Below are 27,239 nucleotides of genomic sequence, written 5' to 3'. Positions count from 1 at the left end.
TTCAACCCTCTGGTGCGAAGATTTGTGAGTACACAGATGAAGCCCATTCACTTTGCATGTGAGATCCACCTCATGTAAAAGTCCTTTCATCTCCTCTTGAACACATTTGGGAGAATCATCACAAATTAAGAGAACATTGTGAAGCTCAGTGGCATACCTTAAGAGAAAGGAAATTAAGCTCTGGACAACTCCCCGTGAAGTCAACTGCTGAGTGTGCACAAGTTTTAGAGGGGGCCACACTGTAGGTGCACTATGCTTGGAAAACAGCCGTCAAGACAAGTGTGTGGACAGTTGGGGCACCACCTCAATGGGGAGCCATGAGCTCCCACCAGTAAAACCACTTGCATACTCTTGTACCCTTCTGAACGCTGGTTCATACACCAGTAGTGCCAAGTCCAAAATGAGTCAGCAGGCTGATTGGACGCACCATATGGGAAATCTCTCTGAAAACCATCCCTCCTAAAGGACACACACCAAGGCATGGCTTGTCTAAGGCTATACAACTTCTGCCAAAAGATGATTTTGCCACAGCTTTTAAACATATGACGCAAGATTTGTGCTGTGAGAAGTCCCCACTTACAATTTAAGTATTTCTGTTCAGAGGGATAAAAGAAAAGAAAACAAATACATGAGCTCTAACACGGGGTCTGTTTATGGCAATGGATCAGGCAGGTCTCCCTCACTTTACTACATCCCCTGACTGCTTGTAACTGGTACATTAGTTTAAAGGGACTCCAGGTCGACTTGATAATGAAAACAGTGTTACCTTCTGTAATTAATTATACAGACAAGTTATCCAGCGTCCATTTTTCTGCATCACTCATGATACTGACTTTCCTTTTTTTTTTTTAAGATTTTATTTATTTTATTTGACAGATAGAGATCACAAGTAGGCAGAAAAGCAGGCAGAGAGAGAGGGAGGCGGAAGCAGGCTCCCTGCTGAGCAGAGAGTGATGCGGGGCTCCATCCCAGGACCCCGGGATCATGACCTGAGCCGAAGGCAGAGGCTTTAACCCACTGAGCCACCCAGGCGCCCCCTGACTTTCCATTTTTTAGTTTTCAGTTTTTAGAAAGCAAGTTCTTGTTAAACCCGCAGCTATTGACTTTAAGGATGCTTCTAGGAAATCATTAAGTATTTTTAGAACCAAAGATCACTACAGTCTTGTTAATTTCCCAAAGAGGAGTCCACATCTGAGAGAGACAGAAACCCAACTTGAATTATATCTGTGGTGCCTGGGAGACATCCCCAATGTAGAGGAGTAAATGTGAAGAGAAAACAATCATGGACAATTAGCTGGGTCTTGGCTAAATGTGATTCCACTGTGAACCCTAAGCCCCTCCTTCCTTATTCTCCTCTTGTCCACATTTCCAGTCAGTGAAGCAAAGAGGGCTTCTGGTTCATCTTGTTTCTCTGGAATTAGGCTCAGCACCCTTCTCCAGTGACTTATTCAAAACCTGTCCCTTCTTCTGGTCATCACTGTCTTTTCCCTTATTATATTTAAAACCATTTTTACTGGAAAACTGCTTGGCACCAAGCACCTCTTCTTTCAGTTAGAGCAGCTTCAAGTTCCCATTGGCCCACGCCTAATGCTGCCAGCTACTTGCACGTGAATGAGTGTGAGGGGAAGATATATTTTTTAAAAGGCTCCCCATCTCTATTGCCAGTGGGAACCAGCAGCTCTCTCCAAGCCCATCAGATCTGGTGGAACCCTGTCGAATGGACTGTCTGGGGATTGAAGGCTCTGTTGGGCTGTAGACCCGAGTAGAAAACAGATTAGATTCAGTAGGGGAGATTGGTCAGTTTTCTGATTACTGGCTTTTCCAAGGGCCCGTGAGGGGTTACAGCCTTGACACTTCCCTCTGAGGTGCTTAGCAAGATGTCACTGCCTGCGGGAGTCTCTCCTTGAGTTCCCATCTTGGCCCAAAGGAGGCCATTTTGCATGTTGGCAGGATGACCTCCTCTCTTCTCATCCCCCTTCTCTGATTCCTGAGTTAGATTGGAGAATTAGACACGTGCAGTACCATCCCTTCCTGTCTCATTCCTGAGAAGCTTCTTCTAGACTCAAGTTTTTTTTTTTTTTTAAAGATTTTATTTATTTATCGGGGGGGGGGGAGAGCGAGCACAGGCAGACAGAATGGCAGGCAGAGGCAGAGGGAGAAGCAGGCTCCCTGCTGAGCAAGGAGCCCGATGTGGGACTCGATCCCAGGATGCTGGGATCATGACCTGAGCTGAAGGCAGCTGCCTAACCAACTGAGCCACCCAGGCTTCCCTAGACTCAAGCTTTTTATATTCTCCAGAAGCTTCCCAGGACTGAACTTTGGTTTGCAGAGGTAAGGCCTGCAGTTCCAGGCGGGCATGTCACGCAGGGCAATAGGAGAAATCTTGAAAGCCACCCGGACCTCCTCCTCGCCATGCTCTCCAGTCTAACTTTATCAGCAATTGAGCAGACATTCTTATTTCCAGCCCTGGGCCTCCTATGTCTATGTCTCCCTAGCTTTGAGGTTTAGAGTGGAAAAGAAGGGAAGTAATTCATTGTCACCCTCAAACTCCAACGCTGCCCTCAGCAGTGAAGAGGAGAGGAGCCAGGGGACTGCTGAAGAATTCCCTGAGAAGACCATAAGCACCTAAACATGACAAACTGATGTAGGAAAGGAATTGCTGACCAACATGAAGACGGAGGAAGAGATGTGGAAGAATACAGGAAACCTGACTTGGGTTTTTCTCCTGGGAATTCCACTCAAAAAGTTGATGCTGGGGTGTGGGGTCGGGTGGAAAAATTACGCTGGGGTGGGGGGGATGGAGCAGAAAGACCTTGACAGCAGGACCAGTAGCCATCCTGGAATCTTTTAAAGAATGGTGCCTTTCAAAAAAAAAAAAAAAAAAGTGCCTTTCAGGAATTGTTTTGTGGCAAAGATTATGAAGAAGAATCATCTGTCATTATTAGAGGGTTGCTTAGAATATCTACCCAGTAGCTGCTGGAATTTGATTTCCACAAATGTTCTTGTGATCTTTGGGAGGTACTTCAAATGGAATTGAGAATTTAACTAAAGTCTTTCCAATGTAAGAGGTTAGACCTGCAAGAGGAGTAAGAATTTGGTAGGAGAGGGAGGCAGGGAGTACTCTTACTAACAATAGGAGCTCAACTTAGGCCAGTTGTTCTCCATCCATTAGAACTGCCAAAGAAATTCCAGACCATCCCAGTGCTAGAGTCCCTTCCCACACCATTCAAATCACGAACTCTGGGAATAGGCCAGGGTGGCAGTATTGTCAAAAACCTCCCAGATGATTCTGGTGTGCAGCTGGGATGGAGAAACTGTGTTCTAGGCTAAGGGAACATCAGCCATCTGTGCCCTGCCTGCTTTGATGTTGGGCGGGGGAAGGGGACATCAATTTTCCCTAATGAACTAAAGCTTTGCTACTCAAAGAGTGGCCCCTGGACCAGCTGCATTACCATTACTTTGGACCTTGTTCAAAACTGCAAAATCTTGGGCCCCACCCTTGACCTAGACTTATTGAATCTGAACTGTATTGGGGAAATGTTTCTGAAACTTTAATGTGCATAGGAAACACCTGGAATCTTGTGAAAACACAGATTCTGTGTTTTCACCCCTCTGGGGTGCAATCCAAGATACTGCCTTTCTAACAAGCTCCCAAGTGATTTCAACGCTGCTGATCCATGGACCACACTTTGAGTAGCAACGCGGTAGAGGACTTGGAGCAGCAAATAGAAGTTGCTCAAAGAAGAGTGCTCCAACTTTGGACTGCTCTGTAAGAATGTATTGAAAAAAATTGCATGGAACATCTTCAGGGACATTAAAGATACTGGAGATTTTATAGGACCAGCTATCATTCCCAAGACAGCAAATTAGTAATTACCACCATCAAGAGATGCCATTGCTGGGAACTTCCAGAAACTGCCAGTTGGGGCTGGCATCAAGGGAAACTACAAGAGAAAGAACCAAATTAACAAGACTACTTAGCAAGTTGGAACTCTCTTTGCATACCAGCCCAAGTCACACTTGAGAACAAATAAATTGGCTATTGCTATTCCTTGCTATCTGGAGGAGAGAATGAGTCTTTCCATATGTTTCACACTGAAATTAGAAAATAGTTATTTCTCATCAGGATTCCTGTTGGCGTGAGGTCTGCCTTTACCCTACAAACATGTTGATTCCCTCCTTTATACCAGGCAGTGTGCTAAGACTTAGATTTGGAAGGCTAGAAACTGAGGTGAGGATTGGGGGGGGAGGTGCTCCAGCCAGCTGTAGGGAACTAGAATTGCAACCCAGCCCTCATCACAGAGTACACTGTGGCCTGAGAGAAGAAGGTTAAGCTGGGATGGTGCTTATAAACATCTTAGCTGTTATGTAAATCCCAGGCCTAACATCAATTGATGTCAATTTCAGAAATAAGATCATATATGATTCATTTGGAATCAGGCAATGGAAAAGCCAATGCTGTTACTGGAAGCAATTTGACGCCGCTGAGCTGCTCTAGGATAAAGGCTAAGTACATGATATTTGGGAATGAAATGACAGCCATGGAAGATATTGTATGACTACACTGGGGCCGCAATCCTGGAACCAGTTTTTGAGTTTGGTAAAGGTTTGGTTCTAGGCAGGAGATGTAAGTAGGAGCTTGAACCTTGGCTGTAGCTATCTTCCCCATACAGAAAGCCTTGCCTTTGTCATCTGGAAGGTCTCTTCTAGTCACTTGCTTTAAACCAGGATGCTCAGAGGTATGATTGGCCTTTCCTTATACCTCATGTCAGGCCCGAGGGCTTCCTTTTTATAGAGCCATGTCTACCTATTGTCCATGTAGGAAAACATCTTAGTTTCTAGGTACTCTGATGGCCAGGGAAATGTGGAAGGAAATCACTGAGGAGCTCTGACACCTCAGCAGAACAAGGAGCACAATATGAACTTAGTGTTAGCAGCAGGAATCAGGAGCCGTGTGGGGAAGCCATTATAATCCACCCCCCCTTACAAAGACACATTAGAGTCTGAAGCTCACTGATGTGAAACAACTTGTATAAAGTTACAGGTAATATCATTGGAGAAGAACAGAGGTTTTCTGATTTCAAGTACCAGGAATCTATCCACAGCCTCATAGAACTAAAGTTAATGAGGAGGGAAATGAGAAGTGAGTAAGAAACAGAAACTACAGAGGGAAGAGTCTGCTCTTACAGTTTGGCATGTACATGCAAAAGGAAACATGTAATCTTCTTCATCTGAGGGGTCCCCATGTTGAGGGCACACATGACAGACTGAGCAACTACTAAGGCAATGGAAGACTGGGTCCCTCTGGTCGAAGGAGTGTACAGTATCACTGCAGAATAGAACAAATATAATGCATATACACAAGAACACAAGTAACACAGGCCCAGAATATCCATTTAAATGATGACAGCTGTATGAGGAGCCAGGCGGCAGGGAGGAGAGAAGAAGGCTTGGAGGTAATTGAAAAAGCCTGTGGGAAGAAAGACATAGAAAGCCACAATGTTAGCATCAACCCCAGGAAGGCACTCCTGTGAAGGCAGGTTTAGGTAAGCCTATGGGGCCGGAACAGAGCCGTCCAAAGGACTCTGAGGCCATAGGACTAGAAGAAGTGGAGAATGAAATTCTCCCAGCCGAGTGTGGTTGGAAAGAGAAGAGGAATAAAGGAAGCTCCTCTGTTACAGACAGAAAGGAAAAGAAGGACAGGCAGATCAGGAGCCATGTGCATATTGGAGCACACTTATGAGAACAATTTGGTAAAATGAGTTAAACTCCTTACCTCCACAGTTTCTCCCCCTTTCCAAATTATTCTACCTTCCATCTCAGTTTGCTCATGCTAAAATTTTCTATTCCTGCTGAACATGCTATCTAGCTAGTAGCGACCGCTTCTCGTAGCCTTTCCAACTTGACAAATTTGTGAAGTCTCGAGTAAGGATGAATATGCGCAGATTAAGATTCTTCTTATTTAACCAACAAAGAAAACAAACCCCACTGCTGGAAACTGAGAGAGATTTTTAATATGTTTGATGGATCCAAAATCGAAGGGCCAAATAATCTAGCATATCCGCGAGCTAGCTATACTCCCTCCATATAACATAAGAGGGCTCTGCACCAGAGACTGAGGAAGAAGATCCCATGAACTGTCCTCTTTATTCAGAGACACAGGTGTGTGCCCCCTGTTGAGAACAGAGCCCCTGTTCCTACAATAGATGTGGACTCTCCTTTCCACTGTGATCTGTGCCCATTGATATGGGGCCTGTTGGGACTGATAGTGGAGCATTGCTGATTGAAGTCCCACCCAAAGAACACTGTAGATAGTGAACAACAGAGAGCAAAGCCTTGGAAGTAGTGGGAAAAATTTCTACCTCTTTACAGGAAAGCCAACATGACTCAGGCCTATGAGTGACCAGGAAGTGGACTGTGTGCTGTGCACTTCTGTCTCATTTCTGGTGACAGGCCTAAGCTAATAGAACCTGCACTCCAGTGGACCCTCTTGAGCCTGGACAACACCTATACTAGGTAGCCTGCTGAATCTCTCAGGATGGAGCCAGAAATCAACCTTACAAGTTCTCCCAGATAATTCTGATACCTTAAGAACTAAAGACTTCAAGGGGCTGCCTTAGAATAGAAATGACTTAAAAATAAAATTTTAGAAAATTAACATCCTCAGTAACACATGACCTTAATGAAATAGGAACAAAAAGTGATGGCTGCACCCATTCTAAAGTGAAGGGCTAACAAGATACAATAGCTACCTCACGTGCCCCAACATAAAATGAAAACGTTGAGGAGGAAAGGTGGGTTGGCATGGAAACAATATTTGCAATAGCACAACCAAACAATAACACAATATTTGCAATAACACAACCAAAATCTGCCTCAAAGGCATAAGGAGCCAAGCTGACGTGGTAGCATTTCAATCAGTAATGTGGAGATAAACCTAGAAACTCCTTCAGAAGAGAGAAAAGGAAAAAATACATATTTTTTAAATGAGAAAAAAGATGGCAGATAAGAAGTGATTATCATTCAGAGAACAGAGGGCTAATCCAAGAACCATAGATTTCTAATTCTAGAAACTAGAGTACCTAGAACAGAAACAACACTTCAAATCATGATAAAAATGAAAACTTACCAGTGAAGAAAAAGTCCTGAATCTGCAGATGTAAGGGGACAACTGGCTCATCCAGAAAAATATTCTGGGGCACCTGGGTGGCTCCGTCGGTTAAGACTCTGATTTTTTTTTTTTTCACTTTTTTTTTGTTTTAGTTTTAGTTTTTGTTTTTTTGAGAGCAAGAGAGAGAGAGCAAGCACAGCGGGAGTAGGAGCAGAGGGAGAGGGAGAAGCAGACTCCTCACTGAGCAGGGAGCCCACCACACTTTTGATCTCAGGACCCTGGGATCATGACCTACGCCAAAGACAGATACAAAACTGACTGAGCCACCCAGGTGTCAGAAGCTCTTGATCTCAGCTCAGGTCTTGATCTTGGGGTTATGAATTCAAGCCCCATGTTAGGTTCCATGCTAGTCATGGAGCCTACTTAAAAAAAATTTTTTTAAAGGAAGTATTCCAAAATATATTCTAGCAAAACCTGGAATTACATGTCTAAGTGGGTAAATGGGAATGCATCTAACCAGAAATAGTACCCACAAATGAAAAAGACTGGACAAGGTCTCAACTTGCCTCTGCAAATGGAAATGCCAGAGAAACAATGATGCTGTATTTATAAGATTTTGAAGTGAAATCCAAGAATAATAATGAAATCCAAGAATAATAAATGAAGAATATTATACCCGTGTAGATTTTCATCTGTGAAGCCAAAAGAAATGCATTTCTAGACATAGAGTCCAAATACATACTCCCCATGTATCACATTTTGAGAGAGTTATTTGAAGATGTACTCTGGCCAACTAAATGATGAATCAAAATTAAGATCCCAAGAATAGGAAGTAAATCATAGTATAAAACACTGTTGAGAAGGATTTAAACGGCAAAGAGTTAAACAAAAATAATTGTTGTAAATGTTTATCTGGATATAAATGTCAACAATAATTGTTAACATCTCTGAAATCCTTAAAATGAAAACAAATATTACAGCAGAGAGGAATGGAAAATGAAAAGGAAGGAACTCAGAGGAAACAAAACCAGGGAGCAAAAGAAAACTAAAATATAAGTTTTTTAGTGCTGTGATTCATATTCACAGAGAGGTAAAAGAAAATATTGTGTAACAGGGTTTTATATATATATTTAAAAAAAAAAAAAACAGAGGAGAGAGCTCCTGGAAATTAAAACTAGAAAAAAGGTTAACTGAAATTTAAAAGTCAGTAAAAGGGCTAAAGAAAGTTAGTAAAAGCTTCCAGAAAGTATATTCAAAGAGAATAGAAAATAGGAGGAAAAAAATACAAATAATAAATTTAGGAAATTTGATGTATAACAAATAGGAGTTCCAGATATAGAGAATATAAAAAAATACAAGAATGAAATATCCAAAGACCTAAAGCAAGGAATGTACCCAGAACTGAAAGACACAAGTCTCCAGGTTAAGGGACCCATACATTACATGGAAAAGGGTCTGCACATAGGCATCCTGATGAAATTTCAGAACAGCAGGGATAAAGAAGACATCAAACATAGGCCGCATGCAATATGAGAATGGCAGTAAAAATAGTATCAGAATGTGTCAGAAGTAACACTGGACAATGAGCAAAAATGAAGCATTCCTTATAACATAGAGAGGATACAGTTTTACCCTATAATTCTCTCAGGTTTTCCCTCTGAATTCCCTTCCTCCCTGTTGTACTATCTGTGTTGCATTTTAAGGCTTTAAGGATCGTTAATAATTCTTGCTGACATTAATGTCAATCTATATATTTACAACAGTCATTTATATTTAACACTTTGCTTCACGATTTTCAATTCTCCCTGCCAGTCCTTAATACATTGACTTATTTCTTTGATCTTGGGATGAAGATAGATAATGCTATTTTCAAAGTTGCTGGGACCCAAAAAATTTGCCTCCATGAACCCTTTCTTAGGAAGCTTCTGTAAGAGGATGTACTCTACTAAAGTGAGGAAGGAAATCTACATTAAATAGTCCAAAAAACCAAAAAATCTTGATTGCCCAAGGACAGGTGAGTAGGAATTGGTGAAGCCAGGTTCCGAGCATAGATCTTACAATTCTTAGTTTGATGTTGTTTCAGCCATAATGGGATGACAGAAACTGGTACCACCACCAGCCTCTGTCTCTACCATCTACCCATACAGTATCGCTCTAGACCCAGGAACCTAGAGATGGTCTTAGAATTGTCAGCCTGGTGCTCTCCCTTGACTGGCTCTGACTTGTGAGTTGAAGCCTATTGGTCAGCTCCACTCCAGCCAGTTCTGCTTTCAGGTGCACAGAGATACTAAAAAGTATCTGAGATACTAAGAAGTACCAGCTCAGAAAGAGCAAGGACAATATGGACGTATTCACCACTATATGGCCAGTGTCCAGTCCTTCTTGCAGTGATGCTCAATAAATGTGTATTGGACTTTCTGCAAGGTTATGTGTTGACTTTGTGGTTATCCTTTTGACCATATGTACTTATTCATTCATTCATTTAAGCCTTTCTCAATATATAGGCTTATGAATTTGAGCATTCTGGATGGGAGAGGAAAGATTTGGGACCAAAAAGTGAGGGAAGAGAGATATCATAAAACTTTTAGTGGATGGGAGCAAGCTCCCCAACTGAGCCAGATAATCTGGTTTGTCTTTTCCCCATCCAGGAAAGAAGCGGCAGTTCTGGGCCAGACTCAGAAGGCCACTTTGCTAAAGGAAATGGTTAACAAAAGCAGAGGAGGGGACAGCCAGGACAGGCTTAAAGCAGGTTTGGGTTCTCTCACTTAAATGCAGCTTGTTGGGGACGCCTGGGTGGCTTAGTTGGTTAAGCAGCTGCCTTTGGCTCAGGTCATGATCCCAGCGTCCTGGGATCGAGTCCCACATCCGGCTCCTTGCTCGGCAGGGAGCCTGCTTCTCCCTCTGCCTCTGCCTGCCACTCTGTCTGCCTGTGCTCGCTCACGCTCCCTCTCTCTCTCTGATAAATAAATAAAATCTTAAAAAAAAAAAATGCAGCTTGTTGCCTACCACACCTAATTGCATGTGGTCCGAACAAGCAGGGATATGGGCAGGAATAAACTTGAGATGGACCTCAGGAGGCCTTGGAGACAGGCATGGAGGGAGTGCAGGAAGCAGTTAGAAGTTGTTCACTACAGAGCTGAGACCCCTGGGCAAGCGAGGGATGTAACCAGGTTTGGTTTCTGAAGATTCAGAGTCAGCATGACAGATAAGATCACATAGAGAACTGACTCCAGAATCTGAGCACTGGCATCTTGAAGGCGATCGGGAGAATGGGAACGTGGAGCTCAGCTGATATACCGAGGAGCCCCCTGCACACAGTCCACGCCTTGCAGGGACCACTGCTATCTATCCTTGGAAAGTAACAGAAATCTCATGTCATTACAGCTAAGCTTCAGCCTAGAAATTGAGCTTTGATATTGAGGGTTAATGCTATCTAATACTGTAGTTTTCAACTGGAGGTATACTAGAATAATCTGGAACATTAAAGAAACGAAACAAAACACAATCCCTAGGCCCACCCCAGACCAATTAAACCAGGATTTCTGGGTATGCAGATCAGGCATTGATTTAAGTTTAAAACTACTCCCCGGCTGATTCTAACAGGTGGGGATTTAGAAGCCAACGGGGCCTTTCTACAGAAGTGTGTGAGAGAGGGTACGATCTTGCAAGTTCTCAGCCACAACTTGTTGAGCCAGCCAAAGGATCAGAGCGCTAGAAGAGATCCCCATTTCCCTTCAGGTGCCAGGCAGAAAGGTGGAAGAGGCAGGGAGGCATGCCTCAGCAGACCACATGGGCCTTCAAGACTCAAAACAAGGTAGGAGACAGTAGGGAGCAGTGAGGACAGAGGGAAAGAGCACACAGTCCCAACAGGAGGGAAATGAAAAGGGCTTCAGTTGCCCTTCTGCCCCCATAGTGACTCGGCCCCAGCTGCAGCCACTCTGTGAAAATGCAGGCACCACATTGCTAGAACTTCTAATTTCTCAAGAGAAGGTGGGAATGTAGATTTTAACATTAAATCTCCTGATTTTTAAGTATTGGCAACTAATGCCTGTTAGAAGAAGAAAAAAAACCATTTTTTTCTATAGGCAAAGCACACAGTGTAGGCGAGTTGCACCAGTGCACACCCCTAATGCATCACAGCCTTCCACATGAGAGATAAAGGACTTGAGTCTGGTTTTCTCCTCAAGTTCCGGACACAGTGACTCCAGGTTTAGCATCATCTTCATTTTCCACTTCTGTTTTGTTTGAGGTGCCAGGGAGCTGCTGTCTGACACAGTTCTAGAGTCATCGCAGGGGATGGCTATGAGCAGGGGCGGGCGAGGTCTCTCTGGAAAGGCAATTGAAGAAGCTCAAATTTGATATCCAGACGTGTTAAGTGTTTTGTAAGCCCTGTGTAATCTGCCAAAGAGGCAGACCAAAACCTTTCCGTTGACATTTTCTTCAACACCAGGCTTGTTTTGAGAGTCTGGGCCAGGTGACAATGATGGCACCAAGAGCTTGTTTTCCCAATTGGAGTCAAAACATTTGCCGAGCAACCCCATAAATTGGCTAGACAAAAGTAAATAGGAAGGGGAGACATGGGAAAGGTGAGGTGACCACACCTCCCGGGGTGAAAGGAACGCGGGAGGAAAGCACGCTGCAAGGGAGGGCAAAGAGGAAGCAGGCACGGGTGACGCAGTTAGCTTGCACTGTTCATGCTTTCAGTCTTCCACAGATACTTATTTGGCACCTACTGCATTCTAGGCACAGCTTTCGGTGCTACAAACACAGCAGTGAATCAGGCCAACCAAGTTCCTGCACTCACGGAACTGCCACCACTTTCCCGTCACACGTCTTCCGTCCTCGCATCCTGGTGTCATCGCTCCCATCTCTCCATCACCACCAGCAGCCTGTTCGTAAACCACAGGGGTGTAGTGTGCTCACATCCCCTGCACAGCAACCACCCAGAGCTTAGGAGTCCTGACAGATCTTGCCCTTTGAGAAGCTTGGGGAATGCAGAGGCCCTGTGCTACCATCTTTGTCGCCATGAGATCACGCATGGGTTGCGAGGAGCCTTACTACTCCTTAAAACTGGCATTTGTTTCAGACGCCACACCCCGGAAAGTTGGACTATATCACGGAATTTACTGTCTTGTCTCTCTTACCTTAAATGGGTTGCTGTTAGGTGTTTCATTCCAATTTCTCACCCTCTACGGTTTTTAAATTTAACTGTGAAATTTTCTTGGAGTTGAAGGGGTGATCTTTAGTCTTTGAACCTTCTCTTAGTTGGAAGTCTCATTTCATAGAATCCCAGTTAAGACACATTCATGTGGTAGATAATAAATTCAAGCCAATCGCATAAGTACAGTAGTCCGTTAGAAAGGACAGTAGTCCCCACAAGAATGGGTGTAATTATTGGTTCATGTGATAGAATCTTTGTTCCATTCATTTTCTATATCAAGAAAGTGTATGAAGAGAGGGGCACCTGGCTGGCTCAGCAATTAGAACACATGACTCTTGATCTTGGGGTCGTGAGATCCCTACATTGGATGCAGAGATTACTTAAAAATAAAATCTAAAAAATATATATATATATGAAGAGAAATGGTGGTTTGTGACCATCTGGAAGCCTCATTAAATTCCACTTGTTTGCATCTGTAGAGGTAAATTTCTCTGGGCAGTGCTATTAATTACCACTGCATGGATGAGTATGTGCATCTATATGGGCATCAGTAAATTACTAAAATAATTCACCCAACAGGCTTTAGTAATAGATAAGTGTTTTGGTGGGGAAATTTGCTTTCTTTCCCCCCCCTAGTATTCCTGAATTAGGCAAATTATTTTTAATCATAGTAATAACAAAATTCTACTGTGTCTGCTAAATCTAATATACCCACAAGTCCCAAAATGTTTATTAAATAGGGGCTCATGGTGTCAGCACATTGCTTCTTATAGGGTTTGAGGTCTTGGAATCCATTCTTTATGTGTTTCCATTGCCTTACAAGGGAAATTGGTGCAAGCGCTTTTCATTGCGTGCCCCACTCCTGATCCTGGGCTTTCTCAAATACAGTATCTCTCACTTCTTCCTGGAACTCTGCCTACGCCCCTTCAACCCTTCACCAACTTGTTCTTTGCCCTCTTATAAGGCTTTCCTATATAAAGATTATTCCAAAGATTGCTACCAGTGCTTTGCTGGAGAGCAGACATGTAACCACCTTGTAGTTACAAAACAGGGCAGGCAGAGGCGCCTGAGTAGCTTAGTTTGGGTAAGCATCTGCCTTCTGCTCAGGTCGTGATACCGGCTTTGTGGGATAGAGCCCTGTGTCCGGCTCCCTGCTCCGTCCGGAGTCTGCTTCTCCCTCTCCTGCTCCCCCTGCTTGTGCGCGCGCTCTCTCTGACAAATAAATGAACTCTTAAAAGGCAAAAACAGGGCAGTCACTGCTGGCCTTGTCTGCTGACAAGAACCACTGACCCAGGGACTGAAACAAGGTACATGCATCACCTTCCAGTGGGCTTTGGTCAATTAAGGGGGACAAATAAGAGACTGCCTTCTGTCTCTATTGTTCCACTGGTGGCAGACTGGTCATGCTCACTGACGGTGCAGCCAGAAGCCCGAGACATCTGGATGGATGTGGAGTCCCTGACTAGTTGGGTCTAGCTCTCACAAAGTGTCAAAGTGTCTCCAGGCAAAGCGGTGAGGTGGCCTGTGGTTCCTAGGAGCAGAAACTGCTTCCTTGGTGTCCTGCTTGGTGCCATGCCTGTCATACCCAGAGCCTTCAACGGGCATTTGCCAAATCTTTTACTAAGGTTTTTTGGTGCTCTTAACATTTTTTTCTTGTCCACCCACGGAGCCCTTGAAATTGTCAAGCATCTGTCCTCTGTGCTACAGAAGCATATCTGATAAGCGTCAACACTTTTTGAAGTTTAATAGGTCACTTCTTCCTTCTAGGAGCATTTTTGTTTGTTTCTGAAGAAGAATAAAAAATTTTAAGTAAGCAAGATAATAACTTTTAAAATAACAAGACAAGTCGCCCCCACAGGGACCAGGCAGTTGAGTTCAGAGCACTTTATCAAGGCATCTTTCCTGGCAGGAAACACTCCAGCCATGGCAGATCCTTCAGATTGCACTAGATACACAAGGGCCATTTCCTCAGGTTTTTCTTGTAAACAGAGTTCTAATATATCTAATAATATCACGTGTGACCTCGTGCTTTAAGAAAGTAGTGTCCACCCTCAGTCTTGATTAATTTAAGGTGATCGCGGTGATTCTCTTCCCCTTGCTAACAATTGGCTTAGAAAAAGTCATGGTAACAATTATAGCCAATAAGATATAAGGAAAGATTTTTGAGTGGCATAGGGGTGGGGCTTGGGAAAGCGTCCCATTTTCTAAAGAAAAGAGTCTGCTATGGCCTCCACGTGTTGTGTTGGCTGTTGCCACCATCTTTTAACCATGGGGAGATGAGTTAAAGGACCAAAGCCAACACCCTGAGGACTGCAGGGCAGAATTATGGAAAGAATCGAGTTTTTGATGATGTTGTTGAGCCACTAAGTTAACCAGCCCTGGACCTGCCATCTCTCAGACTGTTCCTCTGTTGAGAAATATTACCCTTTATTGTTTAAGCCAGTTTCAGTCAAGTGTTTTTTCCTTAAGGCCAAAAAACTAAACACGAGGGAGCCAACCACGATCAGAAGATTGCCAAGCATGCAAGGACTCCAAGCAAGGTGAGTCAATTAAATTCTTTAAATGGTGAATAGTCCCATGTCTGATTGTCTGTTTTCCCATAGAAACCAGACAGTCGAGTCCTCTAGCAAACTGTCCCTTTCCCTGAACTCTGTGAGGTGAACGTTGCCAAATTTAAGCTCCACTTTGGAGAGCTTGGGAATCTTTTGAGGTGGATTTGAGCCCTGAGAGCTAAGGAATTTCTTCTAGGCACCCAAAGTCACAATCTCTTGGGGACTCTGTCCTCTTCCTGGTGGCTGCCATGGTCTGGGTTCCGACATACCTGTCCTCCCAGGTCTCCACTGTGGGGTGGGAAGGCACCTGGAGGGCTGAGGGGGAAGCCCCAGCTCCCACCCCGGGTCCACTGTGGTACTCTCTGCCCTGACTATCAGCCAGTGACTTGACTTGTGTGAGGATGCTTTATTTGGGAAGAATATTTATTCTCTTTCCAATAAATTTCCTTTAAATCAGTCTCCCTGTGTTTAAAATGTTATCAATACAGTAAAAGGAATGTGGTGGTTTCAGACGCTCTATTTGCAGTTCTAACTCTATATGCCTGCCTCCATACAAACTTGTCAGGATCATTCAGTAGTCAAAATAGGATAAAAATAAACCGTCCTTCCTAGGAAAAGCTTAGTTGATGAATAATTGTTAATGTAAGATCAGGTAGTAAAGGAGCTTTGGATGGTAGGATCTGAACACGAGGGCAGCAGCCCAGTTCCCATGCTGGGGGTCCGTTGTAAGCCTCCAGCTAGAGACGGCTCTCCTAGACCTGGAGAATGAGATCAGCATGTCCTGAACCAAGCAAAGACCCATGAAGTCTTTTTTTTTTTAATATTTTAATTTTTTTTTAAAGATTTTTATTTATTTGACAGACAGAGAACACAAGTAGACAGGCAGGCAGATAGAGAGGAAGGGAAGCAGGCCCCCTGCTGAGCAGAGAGCCCGATGTGGGACTCGATCCCAGGACCCTGAGATCATGACCTGAGCCGAAGGCAGCGGCTTAACCCACTGAGCCACCCAGGCGCCCCCCCATGAAGTCTTTTAAAGAGAGGAAAGAGTCCCCCAGTCCATTATCCCATGTAGGCATTTCAAGGCAAAATAAAGACCGGTGCCTCAGAGGATGTGCTGGTCATTTGTGGCAGTGGCTACAGTAGGAGCTACGCCACAACACGGAGAGTGCACTGTCTCCTGGGCAGCATTTGCAGCTTTTTATCTGTCCATGAGGAGGGCAGAGGTAGTTCAAGACAAAGTGGTCATTGTTCTAGTTCTGAGTTTCAAAATCTAGTTCTTAAATCTACAAGAGAGACAAGTCTAAAACCCAAAGCATTTTGATTTTTTTACTTTGCCGAAGCAGGCTTTGGTGGGAAAGAATTTCTGTTGGCATTCCAAAACTCTTTTCTATCAAGAGCAGACATGGAGAACTGATCACCTAGAGCTTACACATTAAACTTAGAGTGGGGAAGAACACATGCCGACCCAAGTACAGGTTTCTGGTTCATACAAAAGGAAGATAAAATCCTCTCAGGGCAAATGAAGGAATAGGAAGAGGTTGGAAAGAAGAGAACATGGTTAGTTGCTCGTGCTAACCCCTAGTCCCTGACAACCACCTGATTCAAAACGTGCTGGTAGATTCTAGATGTGCTAATTCGGCATTTACTGCGTGCCTGACCCTGTTCCAGGTGCTTGAGATATATTCTTCAACAAAACAGACAGAGGTGCCTGTCCCCTTAAGGTAGCTTAAGAGCCTAACTAGAGAAGACAGATGTAACCAGTACACATAATAAATTATTCAGTGTACTCTGGTGATAAAAGAAAAAATAGAGGAAGATAAGGATGTAAAGCCTGATTGAAATTCAAAGCCTGGGGGCACCTGGCTGGCTCAGTTGCTGAAACATGTGACTCTTGGTCTTGGGGTGGCTAGTTCAAGCCCCACATTGTTTTGAGGGTTTGGGGTTGTTTTTTTTTTTACTTAAAAATAAAATCTTCAAAAAAAAAAAAAAAAAAAGGGAGAGAGAAAAAAAGAAGCACTTTGCCACAGTTTTCTATTAGTTTCTATTAGTTTTTTGACCATGGGAAACCTACAAAGAATGGTTATAAGCAACTGGGGCCAGGCCTCTCCTGAGGCAAGGGAGGCACATGTGTAACAGGTCTTGAACTTAATGAGAATCACCCATGAAAATATTTAAAGATGAGAAACAGGCCCCAGGGGAGGCCACAGCTCTGCAGAGCATCCTGGAGCCTTAAATTTCTTCTGTGTTCTAAACTCGCCTTTGGAAGAGGGAAAGACCCCCACAAATTAAATCCAAACATCTCCCAAAATGGCCCGAAGGATGAGTATGCCTGTGGCCCCCCAGGAACGGACCCTCAGAGCACAGCTTCACTCTGCAGGGTTTGGTCATTTACAGTCGCAAACCTGCTACTGGTGTCTTCCCATCAGTCACTGCCTAGCACTGCGGGGCTTCCCAAAACATTCGTTTGTGTTTTCTTGTTAGCTTTTCTAAACTCACAACCAAGAAAATATTCAATAAGTAAAATTACCCACAACATATAATTTTCTCCACATTTCTTACAAAGGTTGTCTTTTCTAGACTTCAACAACTAGTTAAAGCCATCAGGAAGGGATTACTGTTGTTATGAAATGTATAAACAGTTGATTATACAAGATTCTCATTTTAGCCTTGGCATCTGGCAGTCTCCCCACATGTCCGAGGGTTCACGTGCGTGCATTTGTGGACACACACAGGCACAGAATGTAGAAAGAGGGCCCTGTAGATAAACTCACAAATGCCCTTTACAGAGTAGGTGATCGTTTAAGGTACAAATGCGGATTTGAAATAGAAACTTTCTTGGCCTCACCACTCAGCCTAAAAGGGTGTCTTGCTGTGGGAGAGAATAAATGTCTATAGACATGGCAGAGGTCTTATTTTGGGGAAGATTGAGCCATCCTCCACCCACAGACAGGGGACATGATTTGGGCCTGATCAGCCTTTGAAATTCCATTTCCTGTGCCGTAGAGATTCAGAAAGGGACCAACCCCGGCCAGTGAGAGTCTTTCCCAGGACTTGGGCTGGCACCATCTGGAAAGAGATCTGTTCTTCTACCAGGGCTGCTAACCTGGTGAAATGTGAACCTGGAGTTTCTTTGGCATCTTTGCCTCCACATGGGGAGTCAGCCTGAGCATGAAGCCAAGAGAAAAGGGACACAGTGTCCTGAGAGGTCACCTGAGTCCTAGGACATAACTGCTCTGAGGACTTCATGTGATATGAATTAATACATTTCCTTCTTTGCTTCAAAAAAGTTAAACTGGGTTTTTCTCCTGCAACCCCATCAATGCTAATACGCACAGGTTCATAAAACATAATGATCACTGCACCTGCCACGTACCAGGCATGGTCCCAGGTGCCTTACATACTGTGTCTCACGAACTCCTTCCAGTAGTGCTCTAAGGTGGTTGATGTTATTCAATCTCAAGAGAGAAAAATAAGGACCTAAATGTAAGATTAAGTTGCCCATCCAAAGACCTATGGTTAGCAGATCGTCTACTGGCAGTTTGAACACAGAACACTAAGGGTCTTGAGTTCACTATCCTCCCACCCTAGGCACCAGCAGTAGCACGCTACTGGTCAGAAAAAGAGCTGGCATCGCAAGACCCTGAAAGTCACTTATTAGCAATTCTTAGATATTCATTTACTTACCTGTGAGTGGGGATTAATATCTTGTGAAATAATATGAGCAAAATTGGCAAATTATGTCTTTACCATTGGCTCTTTTTTTCAATAGCTTTATGGAGATAGAATTCTCATACCATACAATTTATCCATTGAAAGTGTATAATTCAGTGTTTTTTTGTACATTCATAGATTTGTACAACCATCACTACATTCAGTGCTAGAACATGTTTATCGCCTTGAGAAGAAAATGATACCTTTTAGCTATCATCCCTCTCTCTCCTTGATACCTCTCCAAAGATGCTCCCCCCCACCAAACCCTCCTAGCCCTAAGCAACCACGAGTCTACTTTCCACCTCTGTAGATTTCTTTATTCTGGACTTGGATATGAATAAAAGCATAATATGTGGTCTTCTGTGACTGCCTTATTTTTTTAATTGAGGTATAACTGACATACTAGTTTCAGGTATACAGTATAATGATTTGATATTTGTATATTTTGTGAAGTGATCACTACGATGTCTAGTTAATATCCATCACTATATATAGTTACTAAATTTGTTTTCTCATTATAAGAACTTCTATGATTTATTCTCTTTACTACTTTCAAATAAGCAGTATGGTATTATTAACTATAGTCACAAAGCTGTACATTATATCCCTAGCTTATTTATTTTATAGCTGGAAGTTTCTACCTGTTGGCTCTAATCACCAGTTTCTCTCACTCCCCATCCCTGCCTCTGCCAGTCACCAATGACCTTGGTTTTCGTTTTTGTTACTGTTTTGGGTTTTTTTAAGATTCCACATGTAAGTGAAAACATACAGGATCTATCTCTCTCTGACTTATTATACTTAGCATAATGCCCTCAGGGTTCATCCTTGTTGTAAATAGCAAGATTTCCTTCATTTTTATGGGTGAGTAATATTCCACAATATACCTACACATCTTTATCCGTTCATCCATGAATGAATACTTAGGTTGTTTTCATATCTTGTATATTATAAATACTACAATAAACATGGGGGTGCTTATATTTTTTCTTGTTCGTATTTTCATTTTCTTTGGATAAATACCCAGAAATGGAATTGCTGGATCATATGATAGTTCTGTTTTTTAATTTTTGGAGGAATTTCCATACTACTTCACATAGTACAATTTTCTACCAACAGTACACAAGGCTTCTCTTGCCAACACTTGTTATTTCTTGTCTCTTTTATAATAACCATTATAACACATATGAGGTGATGTCTCATTGTGGTTTTGATTTGCATTTCCCTCACCATTAGTGATGTATCTTTTCACATACCTGTTGGCCATCTGTATGCCTTCTTTGGAAAAATGTCTATTCAGATCTTCTGCCAATTTTTAAATAAGATTGGAAGTTTGGCTCTTGTGTTGTAGGAGCTCTTTATATTTTTGTTATTAGCCCCTTCTCAGATAAGTGATTCGCAAATATTTTTTCCCATTTGTTAGGTACCCTTTTCATTTTATCGTTTCCTTTCTTGTCCAGAAGCATTTTAGTCTGATGTTGCACCACATATTTTTGTTTTTGTTGCATTTTCTTTTGGTGTCAAGTCCAAAAAATGTTCACCAAGACTGATGTCAAGGGGCTTACTGCTTATATTTTCTTATGGAAGTTTTATGGTTTCAGGTTTTACATTCAAATCTTTAATCCATTTTGATTAATTTTTGTTTATGGTATAAGATAGTGGTTCGGTTTCATTCTTTTGCATGTGGCTGTCCATTTTTCCCAACACTGTTTGTTGGAGAGACTGTCCTGTCCCCATTGTTTATTCTTGGCTCCTTTGTTATAAATTAATTAATCATATATGTGTGGGTATGTTTCTAGTCTCTATTCTGTTCCATTGATCTATGTGTCTGTTATATCAGTACCATAGTCTTTTGATTGTTATAGCTTTGTAATATGGTTTAAAATCAGGCTGTGTGGTACCCTAGCTTTGTTCTTTCTCAAGAGTGCTTTGGTTGTTTGGGGTCTTTCGTGATTCTGTGAAAATTTTAAGATTGTTCTATTTCTGTAAAAAATGCCATTGGAATATTGATAGGGATTACATTGAATCCGTAGATTGCTTTGGATATTATAGACATTTTAACAACATTCTTCTAATTCACGAGCACAGAATGTCTATCTTGTGTCTTTGATTTCTTTTGTCAGCATCTTATAGTGTTCAGTGTACAGGTCTTTCACCTCCTTAGTTAAATTTATTCCTAGCTATTTTATTCTTTTGATGTAATTGTAAACGGGAACTACTTTTGCTCCATCCCCTACCTTTTGGGATATTGTGTTTCCATTCCCTTTTGTTTCAAGTGTTATTTCCTTTTTTTATATTTTTCTTTGATGCATTGGTTTTTCAGTAGTATATTGTTTGTTCTCCACATATTTGTGAATTTTCTAGTTTTCTTCTTGTAATTGATTTCTAATTTCATACAACTGTTGTCAGAAGAAACTTGTGATATTTCAGTCTTCTTAAAGTAATTAAGACTTGTTTTATAACCTAACATATCCTGGAGAATGTTTCATATGTACTTGGGAAGAAAGTTTATTTTGCTGCTTTTGGATGGAATGTTCTTATGTTCTTAACTCCATCTGATTTAATGTGTCATTTAAGGCCAAGGTTTTCTTACTGATTTTCTATCAGAAGAATCTATCCATTGATGAAAGTGGGCTTAAACTCCTATTATTGTATTGTTATTTTTTCCTTTATGTCTGTTAATATTTGCTTTATATATTTAGTTGTTACTATGACGGGTGCATAAATATTTCCAAATGTTATATCTTCTTCTTGGATTGACTACTTTATGTAATGCCCTTCTTTGCCCTTATTACAGTCTTTGTCTTAATGTCTATTTTGTCTGATATAAGTGTAGCTACCACTGCTTTCTTTTGGTTTCCATTTGTATGGAATATCTTTTTTCATGCCTTCACTTTCAGCCTCTATGTGTCCTTACATATCAAATGAGTCTCTATAGATAACATATAGATGGGTCTTGGTTTGTGTTTTTCTTAAATCCATTCACCCAATCTATGCCTTTGATTGGAGAACTTAGACCATTTACATTTAAAGTAATCATTGATAGGTATGTACATGCTGCCATTAAAAAAAATATTTTCTAGCTGTTTTATAGTTCCTTGTTCCTTCCTTCTCTTACTCTCTTCCTTTGAGATGTGGTTTTCTGTAGTGCTGTACTTAGATTCCTTTCTCTTCATCTTCTGTGTAATTAAAAAGCCTAGAAGTTACCATGAGTCTTGTATATAACAATTCATATTTATTACAGGTTACTTTAAGTTGATAACTTAGGTTTGAATGCATTAGAAGTCACTACATTTTTATTTATTTATTTATTTAATTGATTTATTTATTTTCAGAAAAACAGTATTCATTATTTTTTTCACCACACCCAGTGCTCCATGCAATCCGTGCCCTCTATAATACCCACCACCTGGTACCCCAACCTCCCACCACCCCCCCGCCACTTCAAACCCCTCAGATTGTTTTTCAGAGTCCATAGTCTCTCATGATTCACCTCCCCTTCCAATTTACCCCAACTCCCTTCTCCTCTCTAGTCACTACATTTTTCATTTTTATTCTCCCCTTCCCATGTTTTATATTTTTTGTGTCACATTTTACATTTTTAAATCCTGCATATCTCTTATCTAATTATTGTAGTTTAAGCTAGTTTTTACTTCTTTTGTCTTTAAACCCCCATACTAGCTTTGTAAATGATTAACTACCTTTATAACATTAGATTGTTCTTGAAGTTTTACTATGTGTTTATCAGTGATATTTATACTGTCCTATATTTTTCTGTTAGTAATTAGCACTTTTATTTCAGCTTAAAGAAGTACTCTTTTTTTTTTTAAGATTTTATTTATTTATTTGACAGAGATCACAAGTAGGCAGAGACACAGGCAGAGAGAGAGGAGGAAGCAGGCTCCCCGCTGAACAGAGAGCTCGATATGGGGCTCATTACGGGGCTCGATCCCAGGACCCTGAGATCACGACCAGAGTCGAAGGCAGAGGCTCAACCCACTGAGCCACCCAGGCACCTCTTAAAGAAGTACTCTTAAGATTTCTTGTAGGGCTGAATTAGTGTGATAAATTCCCTTAACTTTTGTTTGTCTGAAAAATGCTTTATCTCTCTTTCAATTCTAAATGACAGCTTTGGCCAGGCAGAGTATTTTTGGCTGGCAGAATGTTTCTTTCAGCAGTTTGAATATATCATGCCATTCCTCTGGCCTGCAGAGTTTCTGCTGAAAATCTGGATTGTCTTATGGGGGATTTCCTTATACATAATAAGTTGTTTTTCTCCTGCTACCTTTAAGATTCTCTTCTTATCTTTAACTTGACATTATTATTATGTGACTTGTTGTGGGTCTCTTCAATGTGGGTCTATATGTAACTCTTTGGGCTTTCTGGATCCGGAAGGCTATTTCCCTCCCTAGGATAGGGAAGTTTTCAGTAATTATTCTTCAAATAAATTTCCTACCTTTTTTCTCCCTCTCTTGCCCTTGTAACAGCCCTTTCATGTGGAATTTGGTCTGCTTGATGTTTTCCTAGAAGCCCCATGAGCTATTTTCATTTTTTTTCTTTTCTTTTTTTTTTTTTTTTTACTTTATGCAGCCCTGATTGTGTGAATGCCAGTGCCTATCTTTGAGTTTACTGATTCTCTCTTCCATTTCATCTAGTCTGCTTTTAAACCTCTCCAGTTGTATTTTTCAGTTCAGTAAACTTTAGTATTTTCAGCTCTGTAACTTCTATTTTGTAATTACCTATATTTCCCATTTGTTGAAATTCTCACTGGGTTCATCCATCATTCTCCCCAGTACAGTGAGCATCATTATGACCATTATTTCTAACTCTTTATGAGGTAAGTCACAGATCTCCATTTCGTCAGGGACTTTTTCTGAGGTTTTGTTTTGTTCTTTTGTTTGTAACATAGTCCTCTGTTTCTTCATTTTTCTTGACTCTGTTCATTTCTATGCATTACATAAAACAGCCACCTCTCCCAGTCTTAAGAGCGGCCTTACGTAGGAGATGAATCTTATTGTTCAAACTTGCTCTAACTCTTGGTTGTCCCTCAAACCTCGGTGACTGTCAAACTAGCATAATTTATTTTTAGTGACTGCCAGTAGTTGAGAGGGTGCCATGACCTGTCAGTGTCCCAAAAAGGAGGATCTCAGTCCACACCTAGATTCAGACTGACTGAAGCCAGATCCTCAGGCAGTAACTTTTAAAGTATGAAAATATGCACAATTCTGTGGGACTGCAAGCGTAAGTCCCACTGGCCACCATAGCTAGGCCATCTAGAGGTGTCCCCTGGGTGGCTACTGCAAAAAATCAGGGCGCCAAAGGAGTGTACAAGCAGTTCAGATAAGCTCATAGAGGGCTTTCACAGAACAATGGCGTCAGCCACAGAAGTCAGGAAGCCAGACTTTAGTTGGCACAGGAACTTATCTGGGAGATACTGTGAGCTGAGGTAAGGCTGAGGGAGAGCACGAAGATGGTGATCACTGGCCTCTACCCCTGAGAACCCCTTAGTAGGCTGCTAGATGTATGCCAGACTGGATGCCAGCTCCTCAGGCCAAAACTATAGGATAAACAACTAGGTCTCTTTCAGAGGAAGACTGGGGATATGTTTTAGTATATTTGTACAGTGCCCTGGGGGTAGTAGCTGACCAAAACTGATCTCTCCAGTTGCTGCAATCTCTGTGGAACCCAGGAAGGCAAGCTCTGCTGGCCACCACAGCCAGGTAATCAAGGAGGCACCCCAAGGCATCAGCCACAAAATCTGGGGCACTAGACACTGTAAGTGTTCCTCTTTGGAGCATGCCATAGGGTGAGCACAAAGATAGTACCCACCCTCCAATGTTTCTGGAAAGGATTATAGTCAACCCTTAGATATGATTTAATTGGAAGCCTATCCCTCAAGCCACAGCTATGAAGATAAACTAATACGCCTCTTTCACAGAAAGACAGGGCCCCTTGGACTGTTGCCTCTTGTTGTATCCTGGGGATAGTAACTGGTTATCGGTTATAATCCTATGGGATCCACAAGTAAAGCCCTACAGGCTCCCAGAGTCTGTGATCTAGAGCTGCCCATTAGGCAGCAGCCAGAAAATTCAGGGTGCCCCCACAGAGCTACAGGCTCTTTTTTGGGAGACACCACTGAGCTAATACAAGGCAGAGTGAGGGTACAGAAGTGATGTCCACTGGCCTCTGTCCTGAGAATATTTCAGTCACCCCTACATGTAAGTTAACTTAGATGCTTACTCCTCAGGATGATGCTTGAAGATAAGCAAATAAACCTCTTCTGCAGAAAGTCTGGTGCTTTTCAACTAGCTGCCTCTGCCCTGGGCCCTGGCATGGTTGGATCTTAGTGTGCACGCCCTTCAAGGGCCTTTTCTCATTCACTGTAGCTTTGTGGGTCTCCTAGATGTGGGCCCCATTGGCTTTCAAAGCTAGACGTTTTGGGGATCATCTCTTAGGGGCAGGATATTGGTTGGGATGTCCAATGTGGACTTCAAAGCCTTCACTCCTTGGGGAGATGCTCCAGGTTTTGAGTTCCCTCCTCATTGTAGGTCACCATGCAAGGGACTGGGTTTATAGTGAAATTGTGTCTCAGCCTCACCTACCTGCTTTGATAGAGGTTTTTGTTTGTTTGCCTGGTGTATGAGTCACTCAGCTAGTTTTGGGTGTATTAATTTATTTTTTCAGAGGAAACTGTCCCATATGTAGCTGTAGATGCAGTGTATCTGTGGAAGGAGGTGAATCTGGAATCTTCCTCCATCGCCATCTTGCATCAGGATCTGTGACTGCCTTCTTTGTTTTAGCATAATGCTTCTAAGGTTTATCCATGTTGTAATTTTTATTTATTTAATTTTTATGCAACCCAGTGTAAGTTATATAAGTATTCATTACTAAAAGCCAGACATGCCTTTAAATGACACTTCTTTGCAATGGGCTGTCTTTCCTGTGTACATGTAATTCTGAGCAACATAGGCCCCACTGAGCAGTGTTGTGTAAGGAGACTGCCTTCCTGGGAAGGTACTCAGAGCAGAATAGAACCACAGATTCCGGTAGGCTCCCTGGGCTCATGCCACCTCACGAACAACAGCTGCAGAGATTCTTTCAGGACTTTATGAAGATACAAGAGGATTAGATGAGAATGACTAAACAGCATGAAATAAGAACTATGTGCAGTTTACTATATAGTAAACTTTATAGTAAACATGTACCGTATGTTTATATAATAGGCTATAAATGATATACAGAGGGCTCTGGCAAGAGTTTCCTATTCCTCCTTGCTAGTTACTGGTGAAATCTTATCAAGTGTGGCTGAGAATATAGTCTCTTCTCTGGACAAGTCAGGGTTGTGATGATCCTCTTAGTTTCCCACACTGTTCCCTTAAGCTAGGAATCTGCACGTGGGAGTGTGGCTTTCTCCTAGCAGGGCCCTGGATTCCATGGAGGAAGCCTTTACCCAGTAGTTTGGATGGGGAGGAATCAGATCATTTGGAAAAAAAAAAAAAAAGTAGGTTTAAGATAAGATATCCTTTCAACATTATTATCTTTCGCTGACACAAGGAAAAGATACATATATATGTAAACTTAACATTTTATTTGTTCTTAAAGCATATACTGAGTTCAGATAAGCATGTGAAATTACTGATATTCAACTATTTGACATTCAAAACAGAGCTTTTTACAGGTTATTCCTTTGAATCTAGGTCTTCTGATGAATATTCCAAACTACTTTTCTTGTATCAGCTACATTCAAATGTATCCTCTACAGTTTGTGTTTTACCAAAGTTGATCTAAACTTAAATGCGTTTGTTCTGGAATCTGAATATGGAATATATTTCTAGTTTTTTTTTTTTTCTCTTTTCTCCAATCCCGTATAGCCTGTCTTCAGCTGTTGCCCATAATTTGCTAACAGCCTTTTCTCTACAGACTGACTTGTTAAATCCTTGAAAGCCCCCAGGTATTTTTTTTTTTAAGATTTTATTTATTTATTTGACAGAGAGAAATCACAAGTAGTTGGAGAGGCAGGCAGAGAGAGAGAGAGAGGAGGAAGCAGGCTCCCTGCTGAGCAGAGAGCCCCATGTGGGACTCGATCCCAAGACTCGAGATCATGACCTGAGCCGAAGGCAGCGGCTTAACCCACTGAGCCACCCAGGCGTCCCCCAGGTATTTTTTGAAGCAAATACCTAAGACCAGTTTCAGGCAAAATCTTGAAGTTGATCAAAGTAATTTTCAGTACATTTCCTCCCAGTTACCCTCCTCACCTTTCATTGCCTCCACTGGTCAGACCCACCTCAGATGGATTGGCTAAGACCCACCTTCTAAGGGTAGGATATGATCCTCACACAGGTCTATTGCCTTCCTCTGCTCTGTCCCACAGCCCTGAGGTATCTTTACCGTAAATTTGTCTGCAATCTCACTACTGCCACCTTGGTCCGATTCACCATTGAGTCCCACTCGGACTTCTGCAACAGCTTTCTACCTATTTCCTAGAATCCTCTGTGACTCAATCCCATGTTTTCTTCACAAAGTAGTCACAGTGGGTGTTTCTGAGGTACAAATCTGATCATGTCCCTCTCCTTTTGAAGTTTTTCATTGGCTTCCCATTCTCTTAGAATAGAGACCAAGCTTGTCAACAGTACCCTTGAGGTCCTCTGGGACCTGGCCTTGCCTACCCTTCCATGTCTATGTGCCTCATCCTGTTCTCTGTGTTCTA

The 27,239-nt window shown here is 42.1% G+C and overlaps 1 long non-coding RNA gene across 1 annotated transcript in view; it reads left to right on the top strand.

The window, feature by feature from the left end:
• LOC101674739 overlaps window positions 1-27,239 on the top strand; it is a 45,225-nt gene that overhangs the window by 2,260 nt on the left and 15,726 nt on the right. The window contains exon 2 of the long non-coding RNA XR_198384.3: window positions 14,742-14,812. This is a non-coding gene — a long non-coding RNA (uncharacterized LOC101674739). The remainder of the gene's footprint in view (window positions 1-14,741; window positions 14,813-27,239) is intronic.

Source organism: Mustela putorius, unplaced genomic scaffold (assembly GCF_011764305.1).
Source record: "Mustela putorius furo isolate JIRA1106 unplaced genomic scaffold, ASM1176430v1.1 tig00000407_pilon_pilon_pilon, whole genome shotgun sequence".
NCBI classification, from domain to species: domain Eukaryota; kingdom Metazoa; phylum Chordata; class Mammalia; order Carnivora; family Mustelidae; genus Mustela; species Mustela putorius.
This window is presented reverse-complemented; position numbering and strand designations above follow the sequence as displayed.